The 15,036-nt window shown below is 52.8% G+C and overlaps 1 long non-coding RNA gene across 1 annotated transcript; it reads right to left on the reverse strand.

The window, feature by feature from the left end:
• Positions 1 to 7,829: 7,829 nt before the first annotated feature.
• Positions 7,830 to 13,083, reverse strand: LOC138848525 (uncharacterized). The gene is made up of 3 exons (XR_011386392.1): positions 12,947 to 13,083; positions 9,305 to 9,415; positions 7,830 to 8,071 (listed from the first exon to the last, which is right to left on the reverse strand). It is a non-coding gene; the product is annotated as an uncharacterized lncRNA (long non-coding RNA).
• Positions 13,084 to 15,036: the final 1,953 nt, after the last annotated feature.

Consider the following 15,036-nt stretch of genomic DNA (forward strand, 5'->3'; position numbering starts at 1 on the left):
GCAAAAAATACTTTCAGCGCTGTCCCCGCATCGCTAAGGAGGCTTTGCTTGCCTCCGCCACAGTCTGGCAGGTAGCCTCCTTCCCTGAGCGCGGCCTCAACGCCCTGGCCCCCTCACTGCTCTGCTCGATCCAGTTCCCGGCCCCCTGACCTGCCTTCTGCTGCTGCCCCGGAACAGGGGAGCGGACTGCTCCGCCCTGGCTCTCCCTTCTTCAAGCAACAGCTCGGGAACAAGATCCTGTGCTTGTGCAGGGTGTTCCAGCAAGACACCCCAAGCCTTTGCAAACACCAGCTCCTCTGACCTGCACCTCCCTCTGGCTCAGCACTTAGTGTGCGTGCAGGTGTGTGTGTGGGGGGGATGGTACAGGGGGACTTGCACCTGTCATCTCAATGAGGGGACTCAAAAACTGGGACAGATGGGAGGGCCCACATCCCTGGTTTCACTCTGAAATTTGCCCTTCAAGTAGCTCCAAGCCCGTGGCTGCCTGAGCATATTCTAGGGAAGGTGTGCTCCCTGTGTTTCTCTGGCCTGAGCACACTGGAGACACAGCCTCCCTTGGCATGGGGCAGCCTGCACGCGCCTGGGGAGCCTGTTGTTCTGACCCAGCTGGGAGAATTCGGTTAACTCGCCCACGTCCTCCTTAAACTCCCTATTTTTAAGGGTGGAAGACTGAGTCTGGGGGAGTAGTTGGGTCCCTGAACCCAGAGCTCTTTCCACTGCCCCGTGGTCCTGCCCTCTTCCAGCCCCACAGGATGTGTGGGGTTGTGGCTTCCAAAGCTCGAAGCTTCCGGAGCACCACAAAGCAGCTTTGGGGCCTGGAATCAGCAGCTTCCACCTACTCCACCTTCCCAGTGGTCCTGTCCCTTCAAGGCTCTCTAAAGATCAAGGCCAGGGGCAGGTGCTGTGGCATACCCAGTGAAGGCACCGCCTGCAGTGCTGGCGTCCCATGTGGGTGCCAGTTCGAGTCCCGGCTGCCCTACCTCTTATCCAGCTCTCTGGTGTGGCCTGGGAAAACAGCAGAAGATGGCCCAAACCCCTTCTTCCGGAGACCCACAAGAAGCTCCTGGTTCCTGGCTTCAGATCAGCCCAGCTCCAGCCATGGCAGCCAGTTGGGGAGTGAATCAGTGGATGGAAGACTCTCTCTCTCTCTCTGTAACTCTGTCTTTCAAATAAATAAATAAATCTTAAAAGAAAAGAAAAGATGAAGGCCAAATCTTCATTCTCTGCGCTCTGCCCTCCCCCCGCCTTACCCTGCTCTGACCTCACCCAGTAAATACTGGGAAAGCTGCGCTCAGGCCATCACACATGCACACCTGCCCCAAACAGTGGCGGTGCCCTCCTAAAACGCACCGCAACAAGGAAGCTGTTCGGCCTTGAACGCTCTGTGCTGGGGCTCCCCATTCCCACGGCTGCCCTTGGTAGAGCTGAACCCGCCTGGCTTCTACCCTCACTGCTGGGGCCACGCCTCCCTCTGCAGGCACAGAATCCACCCTGCCAGGCAAAGCCTCTCCAGCCCATTTCAACCCAGCAAACCCTGTTCTTCCTTGACTGCCCTGATGCCTCCCTCACCCTAGTTGGTGTTCATCTTGTACCCTCCTATGAGGCAGCTTGAAAGCCAGCCTGTTTCTCCTTCCCTTCCTGGGTTGCCGAGGTGCGAAAGGTGGTGCTTGATACATAGTAGATGCTAAGTTAATGTCTGTGGTGCCACGGATGGAGGATGGATATGTGCCCTCCTCAGTGCTCATGGACATGGATGGAACCTGCTTCGCCCATGATCCCCAACCGCACTCCACCTCTGCAGCTGTGCTTCTCCATCGGGCCTCCAGTTGGATTCCAGATACATTCAAAAAAACACCCGTGGGTTAGCAAAAACTCTCGTGGAAAATGGAATGCCAAGGTGCATTTATGCTGATGCAAACATTTTTGAAATCCACACATACTTTTTCATAATGCACATTTCCCTTGTGCATTTTGAAGACTTTCCCATAGACATAGATTTTTGGCTGGTGCCGCGGCTCACTAGGCTAATCCTCTGCCTGTGGCGCTGGCACCCTGAGTTCTAGTCCCGGTCAGGGTGCTGGATCCTGTCCCGGTTGCCCCTCTTCCAGTCCAGCTCTCTGCTGCGGCCCAGGAAGGCAGTAGAGGATGGCCCAAGTCCTTGGGCCCTGCACGCGCATGGGAGACCAGGAGAAGCACCTGGCACCTGGCTTCAGATTGGCGCAGCGCACTGCTGGCTGCAGGGGCCTTTGGGGGCGTGAACCAACAGAAAAGGAAGACCTTTCTCTCTGTCTCTCTCACTGTCCGCTCTGCCTGTCAAAAAAATGTTTTAAGATTTATTTATTTATTTATTTGAAAGGCAGAGAGGGAGAAAGATTGATCTTCCATTCGCTAGTTCACTCCCCAAATGGACGTAGAAGCAAGAGCCTGGAATTCCATCCAGGTCTCCCACGTAGGTACAGGGGATCAAGTACTTGGGGTATCCTCCACTGCCTTCCCAGGCACATTAGCAGGGAGCTGGATCGGAAGTAGCGGAGCTGTGCCCCATAAGGGCCGTTGGCATTGCTGGAGCAGCTGGGACATGAACTCATGCCCATATGGGATGCTGGCACTGCAGGCGGCAGCTTAACCCGCTGCACCACTGCACCGGCCCCAAAATAAGCTTATCTTTGAATTCATGTTCCACAGACTTTGTGAAGGGCTCCTGGATGGCAATGCCTTACCTTTACCTGGAATACAGCAGGTCAGACTCTGAGCTAACCACACTCAGCCCCCACTCCCAGCCGCCCAGCTCTTGTCTGTTGCTTCACAAACCCTGCCAGTGTCTTTTTTGGTAAGAGGCACTGCACTGGGAGCCTGGGGAGGTCAGCCAAGTCCCCAGCCCCTAATGAGTACGGATTAATCAGGATCATGCAAATGCAGGTGTCAGAGCTGGACGCACCGGGCCGACCCCTTCACAGCAGAAGCAGCAGCCAAGCTCCCAAGGGGATTTGTGCTGCCCTGGAGGTGGAGTTCTCGCCAGGCTGCAGTCTTTGGGTGGCACAGGACCTCTCCAAGCTCTTGGGTTTGCCTGGAGTCCCTTTCCTGTGACTCTCGCAGGGTGGCCCCTGGTGGCAGGTGTCCTTAGAATGCACAGCACAGGGCTGCCACCTTTTCTAGAACAATCTGCCGCCGCACGACTCTCATGCACCAGGCCCTGTGTCTGATGAGCCCGTTTGTCTAGAAACTTCCAGCAGTATCGGGTGAGGAGCTTCCCATCACAAACCCGGGGCGAACCTGAATTCTCCCCACAAAGCCTTTCTCTCTCTTTCCGTCCTCTTTTCTTTTTCATTTGAGAAATCAGGTGATTTTCCTTCAACTGCAATGCTCTGCAGGGGCCAGCGCTGTGGCATAGTGGGTTAAGCTGCCACCTGCAGTGCCAGCATCCCATATGGGTGCCGGTTCAAGACCTGGCTGCTCCACTTCTGATCCAGCTCTCTGCTATGACCTGGGAAAGCTGTGGAAGATGGCCCAGGTCCTTGGGCCCCTGCACCCACGTGGGAGACCCGGAAGAAGCTCCTGGCTCCTGGCTTCAGATCGGCACAGCCCTGGCCGTTGCAGCCAATTGGAGAATGAACCAGTGGATGGAAGACTCTCCCTCTCTCTCTCTCTCTGCCTCTCTTTCTCCTTCTGCGGTAACCCTGACTTTCAAATAAATAAATAAACAAATCTTTTAAAAAAAGAAATGCTACGCAATCCTGATTATATAAAGCACGTGACAGCGGAGTGCAATACGCAAAAGCCAGGGGCAGCCCCAGTGCCCGCGTAATGGCGCGGCAGCACAAGTGGAGCACAACTCAGCAGGAGGAAGAAATGGAGCTTTGGTGCACGCAGGCCACAGACGCAGCTCAGTGACTGCTGAGGGAAAGCAGCCAGATGCAAAGGACATGTACGCGTCCTCCATCCGTGGCATCACAGACGTAACTGTAGGATTTGATTCCAAAAGAAGGGGCCAGCACTGTGGAGAGCAGCGGGTTGAGCCACCACCTGCGATGCCAACATCCCATATGGGCACAGGTTCCAGTCCTGGCTGCTCCACTTTTGAGCCAGTTCCCTGCTAATGAGCCTGGGAAAGCAGTAGAAGATGGCCCAAGTACTGGGGCCCCTGCACCCACGTGGGAGACCTGGAAGAAGCTCCTGGCTCCTGGCTTCAGCTCAGCTCAGCTCTGGCCATTGCGCTCATCTGGGGAGTGAACCAGCAGATGGAAGACCTCTTTCTCTCTCTGTCTCTGCCTCTCAAATAAATAAATAAATTTTAAGGAAGGAAGGAAGGTAGGAAGGAAGGAAGTAAGGACAGACCTGGCCCATTTCACAAATCCTGAATAAAAGCCAATTAGGGGCCAGCGCCGCTGCTCACAAGACTAATCCTCCGCCTTGCAGCGCCGGCACACTGAGTTCTAGTCCCGGTCGGGGCGCCAGATTCTGTCCCAGTTGCCCCTCTTCCAGGTCAGCTCTCTGCTGTGGCCCGGGAGTGCAGTGGAGGATGGCCCAAGTGCTTGGGCCCTGCACCCCATGGGAGACCAGGAGAAGCACCTGGCTCCTGCCATCGGATCAGCGCGATGCGCCAGCTGCAGCGCGCCAGCCGTGGCGGCCATTGGAGGGTGAACCAACGGCAAAGGAAGACCTTTCTCTCTCTCTCTCTCTCACTGTCCACTCTGCCTGTCAAAAAAAATAAAATAAAATAAAAATTAAAAATTAAAAAAAAGCCAATTAGATCTACACCTAAATTGGTCCTAATTCTGTTTTTACCAGTAGTGTTGTGTACCTGTCATCCACCTGGGAGACTTGCATTGAGTTCTTGGCTCCTCTCTGGCCTGAGCAATCCTGTCCGTTGTGGGCATCTGAGGAGTGAACCAGTGGGTACGAGAGATCTCTATTTGTCTGCCTGTGTCTCTCAAAAGAAAACAAAACAAAATAAAATTTAAAAACGAACTTCTCTGATGGTAAATTATGAGCACAGAGAAAACCTCGATTATAATGTTGCTGTAAGAGACGTGCTGGCAGTCAAGGCTCACAGCGCAGGGCACATTCCCGGGTCTCAGCGCTAACTCAGCGTCAGGCCAGATACAGAGAGGTCAGTGTGTCGGATCCAAAGCCCCTGCGTGGAGGCTGTTTCTCGGGACCTGTCTGCGTCTCCCTGGATTCATCGGGAAAGTGACTTCCGCGCCTCGTCAAGGGGAACAGACGCACATGCGAGTTACTCCAAGCAGAAGCGTGCATGCTCTGCGAGGTTCTCACCCTGCAGGAGCTCAGAGGACAGAGAAGATGGCGCAGACCCTCGGGGTGGGGGGCATTTTGCTGCGTGCACACTGTTTCTTCCCATCTCCTAGGGCTGTGTGGAAGGAGAGTCTGTGGCCCCTCTGAAGGCCTCTCTGGAGACGTGGACAGCCGGGGACGGAGCCGGGTCTGATCCACACACAGTGCAGCATCCTACTACCTCGAGGAACTTAAACGGTCCCGACTCCAGGTCTCTGCTCTGACCAGCGAAGTCAGCCTGGGGTCCATGCGCTCCGATTTTGAACACTCTGAATCCTTGCTTCTCAACCATTTACAGGCGCCAGCATCCTGTGGAGAGCCTCGCCAACACAGATCGCCAGGCCCATTCCCACCCAGGGTTTCCAACTCAGCAAGCCCAGAGCGCAAGCTGTTTATGAACTGGCATTTTTCTTTTTAAAAATGTTTTAAAAAATATTTATCTGTTTATTTCAAAATCGGAGTCACACACACACAGTAACAGAGAGAGAGGTTCACTCCCCAGGTAGCTGCAATAGCCAAGGCTGGGCTAGGCTGAAGCCCAGAGCCAGGAGCTTCATTTAGGTCTCCCTTGTGGGTAGTAGGGGCCCAAGCACTTGGGCCATCTTCTGCTGCTTTTCTGGGGTGCATTAGCAGGGAGCTGGATTGTAAGTGGAGCAGCAGGGACTTGAACCAGAGAGCTGATGTAGGATGCCAGGTTGTAGACAGTGGCTTAATCCACTGGGCCACAGGGCTGGTCCCAGTGACGTCTTATCAACACTATATGGTAGTTTCAAAGCCAGGAAGCGGACATCAGTGCATTACTGTTAACTAGAAGACCCTTTGAAAGTCTGTGTTCATCTTTATTTTAAAAAAGCTCATTTCACATATTTTGAAAATCGTCATCATCCAATAACTGATAACCTTAGATATTACTTGAAGAGTATAGGTTTTTCGGATGCTGTTAGAATCATGTCTGTAATTGTCAGTAATTGGCTTGAGCAGGAACTCATTTGTGAACCACATTGCTTGATGGTGAGAAAACAGTCCTGCACTCATCTGTGCACATGTATGTGAATAGCTGGATGCAGCTGAAGAGGAACAATACTGTATTACAATCATTCTAAAGAGCAAGATGACTGCAAAACAACACCTGTGATGAACACAATGTGAGCGTTTTGAACGCAGACAGGACCGGTGGAAGCTCAGCGTGTGGAAGCCTAAGGCACCAGGCACCAGCAGCAGCAGCATTCACTCCTGGTGGGTTTCTTGCACAGATTTGGATCCTTTGAAATATTGCATGGCAGGATTGTTTGTCTTGACCCCTTCGGCGATGCCTGCTCTCCTTGTCCTCTCCTCGTCCTGGCCGGCCCTGCGGGGAGGGCGGGAGCGGCAGCCAGTGCAGCCTGTAGGGCCTGCCCCCTCCCCCGACCCGAAGGCGGGGAAGGGGAAATGAGGTGCCGGCTCTCCGCTCTGCTGCCATCTGCTCTGCTTCTGGGGCTGTGATTTGGCCTCGTGACTGGCTGCACGGCACAGCGCTTCCTCCCGGAGGCCAGATGGGTCCCGGCAGTCAGCTCCCTCCAGCCCCGCGGCCTCCTCCCGAGCAGGTCTGCGCCCGGGCTCTGTGGCAGCTCAAAAGGAACCGTGATTCACCCTCTGATTCCGCTCCTGCAGACTGCACTTCTCTCTCTCCTAGGACGTCACTGCGTCCACCGCGGTCGCCTCGGGGCTACACAGCAAAGCAAGACCCCCTATAGGAGAAACCCGCAGAAGGGTCCCGACTTCCAGAGCGGGGACCTCTCTCCTTGGCTTGCCAGGAGCTGGCTTCTCCTGGGTCCCTGTGGTCCTGCCCTGTGCGAGTCTGTGTCCCAGCTTCACCTTCACAAGGTGAGGTGAACAGAACCAGGGACGGAAGAGGTGGTGCCATCAGCGACGGCTCCGGCTGACGGTGGAGTCCCTAGTCCCTACACCGGTGGGTGCTGGAGTGGTCACTCCAAGCCTGGCTTCTCCCGTCACAGCTGCACACTCAATGTAAGGAAGCCATCAGCATCCTCCTTAACCCGAGGTTCCCTGAGCAAGGGGGCCATTTGCCTCTGGGGCGTCGTAGAGAATTCTGGGGGCACCGGAAGCCGCCCCCATCAGCAGCCCAAGGGAATGAAACCAGCAGCCCCAGGGACAGCAAGGGCCATGTGGCCGCTGGCCTGTCCCGGTGTCCACGCCTGTGTTCCCATCCCGGGAGTGGGTGGTCTCACCTTGCTTGAGTTCAGTCTGGTTTTGTTTCTGCCGCTTGGCCCAGAAAGCACCGTGTCCTGCCTGTCGTGAGAAACCCTTGCGTGGGAACCAAAGCTGACGGATCTGTGCTTAGGTGCAGGGGAGTTTCCTGAGAGGATCCTTGGGGGCGAGATCATCCTTGTCCGCTCCTGACTTAAACTGCCTAAGACAGCAAATTCAAGCAAACATAAAACAGCCAGGAGGGACAGTTGTTGGAGAATTTGAGAACAAAAAAATTTTTTTGATACCTAATCACTTGACGCCTAGCAACACTAATTAATGTACTTCCATTGATTTTTTCATTTTCTTTTTTATTTTGTTTATTTATTTGAGAGGCAGAGTTACAGACAGAGAGAAAAAGAGACAGAGAGAGGTCTTCCATCTGCAGCCTCACTTCTCAAGTAGCTGCAATGGCTGGAGCTGAGCTGATCTGAAGCCAGGAGCCAGGAGCTTCTTCTGGGTCTCTCATGTGGATATAGGGGCCCAAGCACTTGGGCCATCTTCTACTGCTTTCCCAAGCCACAACAGAGAGCTGGATTGGAAGAGGAGCAGCCAGGACATGAACAGGTGCTGGTGGATGCCAGTATCACAGGTGGAGGCTTAGCCTACTATGCCACAGCCCCATTTTTTTTCACTTTCAGAAATAACGAGGCAAGAGGGCACTGACACTCAAGTCAGCAAGTGGAGATGGGTTACGGTGGCCCAGATGCGTCACCATGGCACCTGCAGTACACCTGACTGTATCCACCATGCTGTGCCAAGTCAAGGCAGGTGCATTAGCAGTGACTCGTCACTGTAGAGAAGTACCTGACTTAGAGCATTTATGAAGAAAAGAGGAGGTTTATTGAGCTCTCAGTTGGAGGCAGAGAATCCAGCTAAGAGACAGGCTCTGGCGAGGGCCCTTGGGTGGATGAGGAATGGCAGAGATGTGTGTTGGAGCCAGTGGTCAGCTCTCGGCACAGGAAGCAGAGAGAGAGAGAGAGAGAAAGAGAGAGAGAGAGCGAGAAGGAGGGGCGGGGCTTGCTTTCTCACGACAATGCTCACAGGAGAACTTCGTGCAGGCACTGCCTCTTAAAGCTGTAGCACCATCACGATGCTGCCACCCGGGAACCACACCACCAACACACAGCACCATGTGGATGCCGTATCCTACCCAACCGGTCCTTGACCCCCAGAAACTCAGCTTGCTGCAAAGATCAAGACGTTCACACGCGTGCAACTCAGCGGTTAGCTGGGTGATAGAGTAGGTAAGTGGTACCCAAGTAAGCATGGTGCAGCGCTCCACGCCCAGACTCTGTGAAGGAACTGTTGAGAGTGGGTTCTGTAAGTCTTGAAGCCCTCAGTCATGTAGAGAATACTGAAGGGATTGGAGAATGGAGGCAGGAGGGGTGGGTGGGGGCCTGGGGCCCTGGCTGGAGCCTGCCTCTTAGCTGGATTCTCCTTTCCCCCAGCTCTGGGCAGGGTCTTTCAACAGGAGCACTTTATGCGAGCTTCTTGCATTTGGCAGCTCCAGATGGGTGATGGGTAACACCTAAGGTGGCAGTGACAGTGGGATTGGAATGGTGGCCCCATGAGGGCCACCTTCCTGGAGCATGATGGGGTGAGGCACCACGTGCGACTTCCCTGTGGCCCCAGTGGGGGCTGCGCAGAAGGGAGAACCCCTGTGTGCAGGACCATCCACCCTCCCCTCTAAGCAGGCTGCCTGTGGGTGGGACTAGAAGCAGAATCTAGCTTTGAGTGAGAGCTGAAGTATTTGGAGCAATACCTTAGATTGCACGTTCTCTTCTCTGAGTGTTTCCAGGGACAGCTGGGCTGTCATAGCCAGCAGTGGACAGAGAAGTCAATTGGCAGGGAGGACTCCTGTCCACGAATATGTCTAAGAGGACCATGGGAGAGAAAATCCAGTTGTTCTCGGCGTATGGCACGTGTCAGCAGTTAACCAAAGGTTGCGTGTAACTGTATATGCTCAGAGCTAAATACCAAAGGCAAGTACCATGGAAATAGCTCAGACTCAACCCCAGGCATCACGGAGGGCTTGCTGCGAGTGCAAACACTGATACCATGTAGCTCCCCTGCTGGGAGCTGGCAGGCCGCCGAAGGAAGACCAGCACAAGCGTGATTAACTCCGACCTCGGCTGTCACTCAAGGGAGCAAGTGTGTGCTCTGACGGAGATGGACTGAGGCCAGGGAAGGAGATGGCTTGTTCCCTCTCGCAGCTATTTATTCTGTCCTGCTATTTGCAAGCGTGCTATGTTGGTGTTTATTTTATCACTTGCTGTTGTTTCACAAATAGAAGGTCAATTGCTGATTCTTATAAACAGGCTTTTTGCAAGCTCATGAGCAAGAAGAAACTAAAACCTTCTAGTGGCTCAGTGTAGTGCCAGCAAGGTCACTGTTGGGAACGCAACTTGTTTTTAAATCTGAATGCCATAGAATGGGGCACAAGGGGTCAGAAGGAAGAGGGGGGTACCGGTAGAGTCATTGTCTTCTTTCCCGAATTTGGCTGAGTTTACTGAGTAGCCTGCACCCAGCAGAGGCAAGAACACCGGGTCCAGTCATCCCCAACTTCGCCCACCCACGTGCTCACTCACCTAAAGTCCTTCCTTTTTTAAAGAGTGTCCAGTGTATGCTTAAACCACATGTGACCAGTGCCAGAGGATGCCAGCAGGACAGCCCTGCTCTCTGAGAAATGGAGCAGATTCCAGGTGCAAGCATTCAGGTTTCCCTGGGAAGGACTGCAGAACCAGTCCTCTGGGCCATGCACGGTTGGACGGTTGGTGAAACCCGCTGGGTGGATGTTTGGCCTGTTAAGACACACTGGAGGGTCTGGCTTCAAGTTCTAGCTCCGCTTCGGACCCCAGCTTCCCTCTAATGCAGACCCTGGGAAGCATTGGTGAGGGCTCAAGAGGTGGGGTTCTTGCTACCCACATGGGAGACCTGGATGGCCCCCCCACTCCCAGCTTTGGCTCCCACCACCCCTGGCCATTGTGGGCATTTGGAGAGTGAACCATTGGATGGAAGCTCTGTTTTTCTCTGCCTTTATGTTTCTCTGCCTTCCAAAAAGAAAGAAAACACATTGATTGCATTGAATTCTGTAAGGAAAAGACAGCAAATTAGCATCAGCCTGAAGTCTACAGAAGGGGAGTGAGAGCCCAGCTCCAGGCAGGGGAGCTACTGAGTGTGGCTGGCAGGAGCAGGGCAATGGCTGTGGCAGGTGGTGCCATTGGCCCTAAAGAGACTCTCCCTGCCCTGTGCCTGCAGCTGCTGTAACTTTGCTCCAAGCTAGGAGACTTAAAACATCAGGAATCGGGTCTCAGAGTTCTGGGGGCTACAAGCTGGCAACCTGGGAGTCCCCCGTGCAGGCTCTGGGGTGGGGTCTTTTGCCTCTGTATTTTTTAGCAGCTTCAGGTGGTTTATGCCTGGTGTCTCATCATTCCAATGTGAGACCCTCTCCTCTACTCATAAGGACACACACATTGGCTATGGTACTTACCCTACTCCAATCCGACTTCATCTTGATTTAATTAATCGCATCTGCAAAGACCCTGTTACCAACTAAGATTGGATCTTGAGATGGGAAGTGAATGTGAATTTGGGGGACACTCTGTATCCCATGCCGCAATTACTAAGCAGTGCCCTGATCTTTTTTTTTTTTTTTTTTTTTGACAGGCAGATTTAGACAGTGAGAGAGAAACAGAGAAAAAGGTCTTCCTTTTCCGTTGGTTCACCCCCCAAATGGTTGCTATGGCCGGCGTGCTGTGCTGATCGAAGCCAGGAGTCAGGTGCTTCTCCTGGTCTCCCATGCGGGTGCAGGCCCAAGCACTTGGGCCATCCTCCACTGCCCTCCCGGGCCACAGCAGAGAGCTGGACTGGAAGAGGAGCAACCGGGGAAAGAACCCGGCATCCTGACTAGGACTAGAACCTGGGGTGCCGGCGCTGCAGGCGGAGGATTAGCCTAGTGAGCTGCGGCGCCGGCCCTGATCTTGTTTTATAAAGCTGTCTATGTTGATCCATCACGTATAAAGTTATGCTTCTTGATGCAAATTTAAGATGTCATTCTGGCTTTGTGCAATCAGCATGCTTTTCCTAAGCCCCTCCATGATTGGGCTCGCTGGAGCATCTCACATGGGACCTTTTATTCATTGCATTTATTATGCTCTTGGCAGCATGAATAAGAGCCTCATGAAGATAGGCGTGCCATTGACATTTTATTTACCGAAGGATCCAGTGCAGCCCTTGGAATACGGTCACTGTTCAACAATTTTCTTGAATAAATGCATTAAAATTGTGAACGTTTCCTTGCGCACTGGGCTGAAGTGAGTGATCAGGTCTGACCACCACCCACAACCCACTAAGTACTACTTTGCACATCGTTTTGAAAACAGGGAAAAAGAGGTCCCAGCAGGTGGAGAGCTGGGCAGGCTTGCAACACCGAGGCAGGTGGTGGGAGAATCCTCCGTGTTCCCTCTCTCTTGACATCTCTTTTACGTTCTCTTATCTTTGTTTCTTTCACAACACAAAGCCCCCCATTCTTCCCTTTCTTGATGCTCTTTGGCCTCTTCAACTTGGCTCCACCAGTGGTCCCCAACGGTCAGCCTGCCCTTCCTACAGCCCACAGACATGCTCCCCTCTTCCCATCCTAGAAGGAGTCCCTCCCTGGTCCTGCTGCTTGCTCCACTTTCCCAGCGAGAGAAGCACCTGTTGGCACCAGGAGAGCCATCATCACTGAGATGCCACAAGGCATTGTGGGTGGGGAGAAAAAGGACGGGGAAGAGGGCAGGGCGTGCATCTCACCCCATCTTTCCCTCTCAGTCCCTGGGTGTGGCTTTGAGCTGGACCCGGCTTGAACCTCTTCCTCATGGCCGGGGGTAGGGAGTACCCTGGAAGCTGACACCACCTGCTCAACTCCATTACAGCCAGACTCCTGCCCACCCCCATGTCCCTTTGTCTGCATAGCGGTCTCCTGAACATCGGGCCAGGTCTGTTGGAATGTTTTGCTATTTCGCTTCTCCCAGTAATTCATGGTTTGGTAGCAAGAGGCACTCCACAGCTTGAAGGTTCTTTTTCATTGCAAGTAATAGAGGACTCAACTCCATATTGTCTCAGAGTGAGCCGTGTGCTGGTCACTTGACCTGAAGTTCAGAGGAAAGCTCTTTAGGGCTTGGTTGGTCATTCAGCAACGACCTAAGCACTTGGACTATCTTCTGTTGCTTTCCAAGTGGAAAGATTAGCAGGGAGCTGGATTGGAAGTGGAGCAGCCGGGACATGAACCTGTGCCCATAGGGGATGCTCGGCTTAACCTGCTATGCCACAGGGCCAGCCCCTAGCACCTTTTTCTGGAATGAGTACATGAAGGAAAGAAGTAAAAGGCTCTACCCCAAGTCCACTCCTTTTCTTCCCCACCTACCTCCTTGTCCACTGGTGACGTCACCCATTTCCACAGCACCAGCCCTGGCGTGTCTTCTGGTCCAAAGCCCTGCCTTTTCAACTCCTACTGGAGCTTGGAGGCTCACATACAGCGCTTGGAAAATGGCACTTATCATCTTCCATCAAAAATAAATCTCCTGAAATGGAAGTAATATTTTTGGAAAGATGTCAGCTGCTTTTCTCTATTGCAATCCCTTGTGTTTGGTTTCCGGCCATCCCGTAGCCTCCGGGAGGGTTAGAGTTGCCAGAGCAGGAATGCTAAGAGGAGGAGGATAATGTTCAGCTTTTGGTATCCAGAGCAGGCTCTCAATAACAGTAGTTTATTACGGAAAATTCCAAACATAAGCAAAAACAGACAACGGTTTCTCGTGTGCTCATCACTCGACTTCCGCACAGCCATCAGCCAGGAAGCCATCGGCTTCACCTACATGTCACCTGCCATCACTCTAAAATGCATCATGAAATATCCAACCAGTGTGTAGATTCTCCTGAGTGTCCCTTATTGGTTTACAGTTTGTCTTAGTCATAAGCACATAAAGACCCATACATTGTGATTGTTTGGTGTATCTCCTATCAAGAAAAACTTGGGGGCAGACCTGTGACGTAGAGGTTAAGAAACTGCTTTCGATGCCTTCATACCGTACCGATGTACCTGGGTTCAAGTCTGGCTCTGCTTCTTATTCCACTTCCTGCTAATGCACACTCTGGGAGGCAACTGATGATGGCTGAATTTTTTGGGTCCTTGCCACCCATGTGGGAGTCCTGGATTGAATTCTGGGCTCCTCGCTCAGACCTGGCCCAGCCTGAGTTGTGACAGGCATTTGGGGAGAGAACCAGCAAATAGAAGAGCTTTCTGTCTCTGTCTCTTGCCTTTTAAATAAAAGGAAAATATGTATTTTAAGAAAAATCAAAAGTCTATCGATTTTCCTTGCAATTTTTTTGTAGAAACCTGGAGTTTTGCACATTCTTGTTTCGCTACTCACACCCTTGAGGGGAGGGGGTATTCACACTCTGCTGTGTCCACTGTACTTACTGGAAGTTGGTGGCTAGATCCAGGGCTTGTTCAGATTCAGGTTTGAAGTTTTTGGCAAAGAGGAACATAACATTGGGGTGTCTCTCTCTTGGTTAGCATTTCTTAGTGGTCATTGCTTAGAACCATAAATTAAGCCATGCAAAATTATGACATTCTATCATTCCTTCCTCGTTTATTAGCTGTGCTACTTCTTTAAAAAGAAACTTCCTGATGTTATGGTGAGGCACAATTTGATTAGGAAGCTGGAGTAGTGAATTCTCCTCCTGTTCTTTTTAGCAGGAAATGGTATTTAAATGCCACAATCTGGCTGCCGGGAGTGCTCTCCATGTTAGGGAAGGGTCAGCTTTTCATTGCCACACGTAATACCTAAGGCAGGTAGCTTATGCAGAAGAGAGGTGGGTTTTTTGTTTGTTTGTTTGTTTGTTTGGTATTTTGTGAACAGCTCAGTGTGGGCTCTGGTGAGGGGCCTGCAACTGCATCGGCCATGGTGGAACACCTGTGTGTCTCTGTGTTCGAGGTCTCCCTCCCCCTGCCTATAAGGCCATGAGGATACAGTCACAGGGGCATCATCCCAATGACCTACTTTAACCTAAACACCTGCCAGAGGCCCAACCTCGAGACACCACAGTAGGATTAAGTATCCACCCTCGGGCCGGCGCCGCGGCTCAATAGGCTAATCCTCCGCCTAGTGGCGCCGGCACACCGGGTTCTAGTCCCGGTTGCCCCTCTTCCAGGCCAGCTCTCTGCTGTGGCCAGGGAGTGCAGTGGAGGATGGCCCAAGTGCTTGGGCCCTGCACTCCATGGGAGACCAGGAGAAGCACCTGGCTCCTGCCTTCGGATAGGCGTGGTGCACCGGCTGCAGCGCGCCGGCCACGGCAGCCATTGGAGGGTGAACCAACAGCAAAAGGAAGACCTTTCTCTCTGTCTCTCACTCTCTCACTGTCCACTCTGCCTGTTAAAAAAAAAAAGTATCCACCCTCCTCATACTTAATTAACACAAGACCTTGGGGATTAAATTCCTCCCTGAGCTCTGGGAG

This window comes from Oryctolagus cuniculus, chromosome 2 (genome assembly GCF_964237555.1).
Source record: "Oryctolagus cuniculus chromosome 2, mOryCun1.1, whole genome shotgun sequence".
Classification (NCBI taxonomy): Eukaryota; Metazoa; Chordata; class Mammalia; order Lagomorpha; family Leporidae; genus Oryctolagus; species Oryctolagus cuniculus.